This window comes from Colius striatus, chromosome 4, assembly GCF_028858725.1.
Source record: "Colius striatus isolate bColStr4 chromosome 4, bColStr4.1.hap1, whole genome shotgun sequence".
In the NCBI taxonomy this organism is placed as follows: Eukaryota; Metazoa; Chordata; class Aves; order Coliiformes; family Coliidae; genus Colius; species Colius striatus.
The window spans coordinates 61,455,712-61,461,711 of record NC_084762.1 but is presented as its reverse complement, the minus strand read 5'-3'; positions in this window follow the sequence as shown (position 1 = coordinate 61,461,711).

Below are 6,000 nucleotides of genomic sequence, written 5' to 3'. Positions count from 1 at the left end.
CGGGTGTAAGTATATGGAGTTAATTTTGATTGCGTGTCTTCTCATGAAGAATTGAAAATTATCCCGTGGAAGATTTGTATTTCAAAGGCTTCAATGCTTAATGCTAAACTAGAAATTTACTCATTTTTATTAATGCAATGTTTATATTCTGAGCCAAAACTAGTACTGAATGTATGAAGCAACCAAGTTAAGAGTGCTTTCAAAGTGTTTCCATTTTAATTCTGCTCTTAATTTTACAGCCTTAATATCAGTCTTGATTTCTTTTTTTTTTTAAAAAATGTTTTGGTTTTTTTCTTAGTTTGGAATTGCTGGGCTTGGGGTGTTGAGTTTGTCATTTGTTTGGTTTTTTTCTTAGCTATATCCATATCAAATCTGTTTGAACATGCCTGCACAAGCCCAGCTTGTGACTTGAGAAAGACTCCTCACAACATAAGTTTTTCCTTGGGACTGGGGTAAGAGCGAACCTTGGATGTTCATCAGCATGTGTATTGAGTTGTGGGAGGTAGATTTAGAATTACAAAGAGTCAATTCAAACACCTATATTAACTGCAAGAGTTTATAGAAACTATCCCTTTGTTGGATGTGGAGTTTTATTTTATTGAGGCTTTGATATATTTTGGCTTCTGCTGATTTGTAATGTTTTGAGTATAAAGAAAAGTGGTAGCATTTGGATCCATAGTAGACACGATGGCCAAACTAACAGAAACCTGTTTGCCACAGCTGATTTGAAATGGATTATTTTGATTGCAGTTACTTAAATTGATGTATACTGGCTGATTCTGAACATTTATTGGTATCGTCAAAAGCATTAGGCTTCAGCATAAGCACTGACGTCTGTTGCAGTAACTTGCAGACACTTTAATAAGCTTCAGAAAAGACTTATTCTCTGTTAATGAAAGGCATTGATTTGATGATTATGATATAGCTGCACAGACCCGTATTTGGACTTTATCCACCTCTGGTTTGTTTGCTTGAGGTTTTTTTAAGTGACTACTAATTTTGTTTTCTGCTTGACATAATACTTCCAGTACCCAGTCTTGATGGTGGGAAGTCTAATTTCATTTCTAAAGTGGTCCTGTAGATCTGGATTGGGTCTGTGCAGTTTGGAAACTTGTATTCAGTAAGTGAAAAATAAGAAAGATGGTAGATAGAAGGAAGCTACCAGAAATTAGAAGAAGGTTTAGAAGGTGCTATGGTTCTTACTAGCCAATAGTCTGTGGAGCCTGATTCTGTGAGATGTTCAGTAATTTTTTATAAACTTTTAAGCCATAACTCAAGCAACTTCTTTCAGAATAATAAAACATCATTTTTATAGGCTGTTTTGGCAACTTGGTATATAAGATTTTTTTTAAAACGAGGCTTTCTGCAGATGATTGCATTGTTGTATAAATGCAGAATGATACTTGCCAGATGCTACCTCCTAATCCTAACCACATGCATTTGTGTAGACTCTGCAAATCCTAAGGAGGTCTCTTCTGGTTCTGGGCTAGCTTTTCTGTTTGCTTTCCATCTGCCTTTTGGACTTGTGTACTGAATAATTTTTACCATGAGCATTTCTGTAAGCATATTGTTCTCCATTTATACTGCTGCACCTAGAGGACATTAAGAGGCAACAGAAAAATGATACAATTTCATCCAAATTAGACTGATGGAAATGAAAGTCTTGTTTGACTTCCTCTGAGATCCCTATTTATAGGACCGAAAAGGATAAAGGGAGATTCCTAAGAGAGCAGAGGACTTGTGGGGATATTCAGGAGAGGGAAGATACATAAGGATTTATGAATGATTCTAAAAATCAACTAGTAGTTTTGTAAGGCAACCATATTTTATGTTGGTCCACCTGCAGTGATGAGCTTTAGAAGCTGCCGTGGCTCACTCTAAATCTCGGGATTTCCTCGAGATCCACATATCTCCTAGGAGCAGAAGCTGTCCAATACATACTTTTCCACCCAGTGGGAGCAAGGGGGTGATACCTCACCAGTTGTTGCCACATAATGGTGTAGGGTTTGTGGCAGGGGAAAAAAAAAAAGCCAAAATACACAGAGAAGGTGAAGACCTAACTTAAAATTGTGGGGAATTAAATAACTCTAATGATCTGTTCAGCTCTGCTCAAGTGTTGTTCAGTACATACTCAAGTCCTATACCTGAAGGTATGCAAGAATACTACTTTCCCCCCCCCCATGAAGTCTTTCTTAAACTAAGGTCTATTTTGGCTTCCAAAGACAGATGCAGGAAATAGCAATTATTTTTGCAGACAGTGGGAGAGATGCAGGAAGTAAAGGTCAAGATTACCAGCATCCTTTTGCTTTCAAAATGAGAAAATTCAAGGTATGGTACAATAGAAGAAACTAAATACCAGTATTTATTTCTGTGCTCCTTCTATTTCTCCTAACCTTTAATTCTTTACCCTGCCATAGTTACTAGCAGATTTTTTTTTCTTCCTCACATTCAAAGTAAGCCAAGCTTGGCAATATGCTTCTTAGTTTAGAAAATTTCAGCTACCTCTAGTCTCCAGTAAGCCAGCAGCCCCAAAATCCCCAGTTATCTATCGTCTACTCCAAAAATCGTCTTTTTTTATTTAACATTTTTGGTCTTTCCAACCCAAACCCTGAGGTTCTACATTGGAAACTCTTGTAAACTTGCATCCTTGCACAAACTTGGAAAATAGACTTGGAATAACTAAGGACCTTTCATGGACAGTCACTGCTGACTGCAGAAGTGGAACCAGGATGGAGATGTGCTGGAAATGTGCAAGGCACGGGAGCAACAGTCCCTTGGAAAAAGACGTAAGCTGCAGTTGTGCAAGCATCAGAGGCCAGCATCTCTGGGGTTGACGAATGTGATACTGGAAGATACATCTCTGTTACTCCTCATAATCAGTGGGAAGTGAGGAGAGTCTTGTGGCTACTTTGGAAAGCAGTGGATCTGAACACTATTTTCATAAAGTGTTTTTAATTTTGTGGGTAGAAAGTCATGGCGCTTTCCATTTATCACCAGGATATTACTGAATGTAGGCTGCTGTCTTGAATCTAGCTCAGGCTGCTGCTGCTGGGACATAGTTACTTCTGTCTTGACTACTGTTTACCCACCTGACTGGTTGGCTCACTCTGGCTCTGACTGCTTCACAAAGCCCTTGCTTTAGGACTGTTTACTCCTGGGGTTGGCAAAATCTAAGGGTGAAGCTGACTTCACTTGCATTCATAGCAATGACTTTCTAGGACATAGTTCCAAAACAAAGTAAGAAAACACATACTGCTAATACTTGATTAACAGGTGAGTTCTAAATGATCTCTTTAGTCTCCCAAGTTGTATGTATGTCTGTGAAATGAGTAAATCCTTTTTAAAAAACATCTGCCTAACCAGAACTAGTAAAACTATTCCTCTGTGATTTCCCAAATAAACAAGTGGCATTTGGAAAATTACTGAAGATTGTTAATTGAGTTTAATATTATAATCGAATCTTGCAGCAGTATTATTATTACTTATAGAGAGAGTCCATAATGAGATCATAGATAATGTCTGAGTGTAAATTTGGGATTTTTTTCCCCCCATTTCATTCAAGGCTGTTTTGTTTTTAACCCCTAAAATGGAATCCATTCACTTACATAGTGCCTCATAAATTAATATCCATACCATTGAAATAGTAGGTGAAGTGGTTGTCAGCCAGAATCTTGTCTCCTCAAATGAGTACTATAACTGCTACTGTACTTGCATGAGCAGATGAGGTGAGGCCTAGGACTTGGTTTCTAAGCGAGTGTCCATCAGAGCTGTGCACTGACACCATTTCCTCATACTCTCTGCAGGAGACAATGTGAGCTCAACATGACCTAATTTTCTTTTCAAGCCAATGACAGGTGAGCATTGCCAGAAGAAGGGACACAGAGCAGCTCATGAGATCTGAAATATAATCTCATCCCTGAGAACTACAATTATGAAGTCAGAAAGTACATACAATTCTTCTGTGTCATAGTTATGACAATTGAGTTAGGCAGAGACATTAACAATTTTTGCCCTCTCGAAAAGGTTGTATATAGACAGAAAAAGTACACAGAGCTTGCTAACTCTTCTAGGTGAAGTGGCAGATCCTTTAAGACTTAGCATCTCAGGAAAATGTTGTAAGGGGCATTTGGAGATAATTCCATCAAGAGCAAATAATTTTCAACAGCCATGAACAGAATTTTACCCTTCAGAAACTTTGATACTAAGAAGTATTTTAAGAAGAATGATTGAAGACACACAGCCAGTAGAAACTGCTCTGAACTGCAACTTCACTGAACTGACTGTGGCATGAGTCAAGTACGAATGAGAAGCTGGGATCTTCAGTACTGTGACACAGAGTAGATGCAGATATAATAAAGCACGGTCCATATGGATAACTATTTTAATTTAAAAGAGTATCTGGTAAGTATCCTTGTGCTCTTTACCAGGAACTTCCTGAAACATGGTGAAGAAGCTCAGCCCCCACAGTGCTGGTGCACTTTGGGCACCAAATGAGTGGTGCTATGTCACTGAACATTGCCCAAACCAAATATCTGGGCTTGAAGACTTGATGAGTGTATGTGGTTTCAATTGGCATATTTGGGTGTTTCTGCCAGTGTAGAGTTCTGAAAATTGCAGTCACTAGAGAAACTGGTGATAAGACATTGAAGACTAATAAAAGGAAAGTATCTGCTAAAAAACATGTAAGCTTACCTACAGCAAGCTTGGTCTTTATTTTAGCAATCGTTATGTGTTTCTTTTACTTTATAGACTTCAGCTCTATCAGACTGGCAGCAATTTATTTTGAGTTGGGAAACTGTTTTCTGATTAAATAAGCCATTTGTTTTCCATAATTGAAAAAAGTAACAGGGCAAATTACAAGATTATCTCTTCCAAGTCCACCTAGATCAGGTCACACAGGAACGTGTCCAGGTGAGTTTTGAAAACCTCCAGAAAAAGAGACTTCACAACTCCTCTGGGCAGCCTGTGCCAGAGCTCCCTCATCCTCATAAAGAAAAACTATTTCACTGTGTTTAAATGGAACTTTTTGTGTTCCAGCTTCTTCCATTACCCCTTGTACTGTCACTAGATACAACAGAAAAAAAGTGATGCCCCAATCTCCTGATATCCACCATCTATATACTTGTAAATATTAATGAGATCCCTCCTCAGTCTCCTCTAGTCTAAACAGCACCAGTTCCCGCAGCCTTTCCTCATAAGGAAGATGCTCCAGTCCCCTGATCATCTTGGTGGCTCTGCACTGGACTCTCTCCAGAAGTTCCCTGTCCCTCTTGAGCTGGGGAGCCCAGAATTGGACACAGGACTCCAGATGAGGCCTCACCAGGGCAGAGTAGAGGGGAAGCAGAACCTCCCTCCACCTGCTGGCCACACTCTTCTTGATGCATCCCAGGATGCCATTGGCCTTCTTGGCCATGAGGGCACATTACTGTCTCACATTCAGTTTATTATCAACCAGGACTCGCAGGTCTCTCTCTGCAGAGCTGCTCTCCAGCAGGTCAATCCCCAGCCTGTACTGGTGCATGGGGTTGTTCCTTTCCAGGTGCAGGACTCTGCACTTGTCCTTGTTGAACCTCATGAGGTTCCTCTCTGCCCAACTCTCAAGCCGATCGAGATCCTGTTGAATGGCAGCACTGCCTTCTGGGGAATCAGCCAGTCCTCCCAGTTTGGTGTCATCAGCGAATTAACTGAGGGTACAGGACTGGCCTCAGAACTGATCCTTTTAGAACTCCACTGGCCACAGGCCTCCAACTTGACTCTGTCATTGATCACCACCCTCTGTCATTCAGCCAGTTCTCAATCCACCTCACTGTCCACTCACCCAAGCCACACGGCTTGAGCTTTCTGATGAGGATGTTCTGGGAGGCAGTGTCAAAAGCCTTCCTCAAGTCAAGGTAGATGACATCCGCTGCTCTCCCCTCATCTAGCCAGCCAGTTATGCCCTCATAGAAGGCTATCAGGTTGGTCAAACAGGATTTCCCCTTGTTGAATCCATGTTGACTC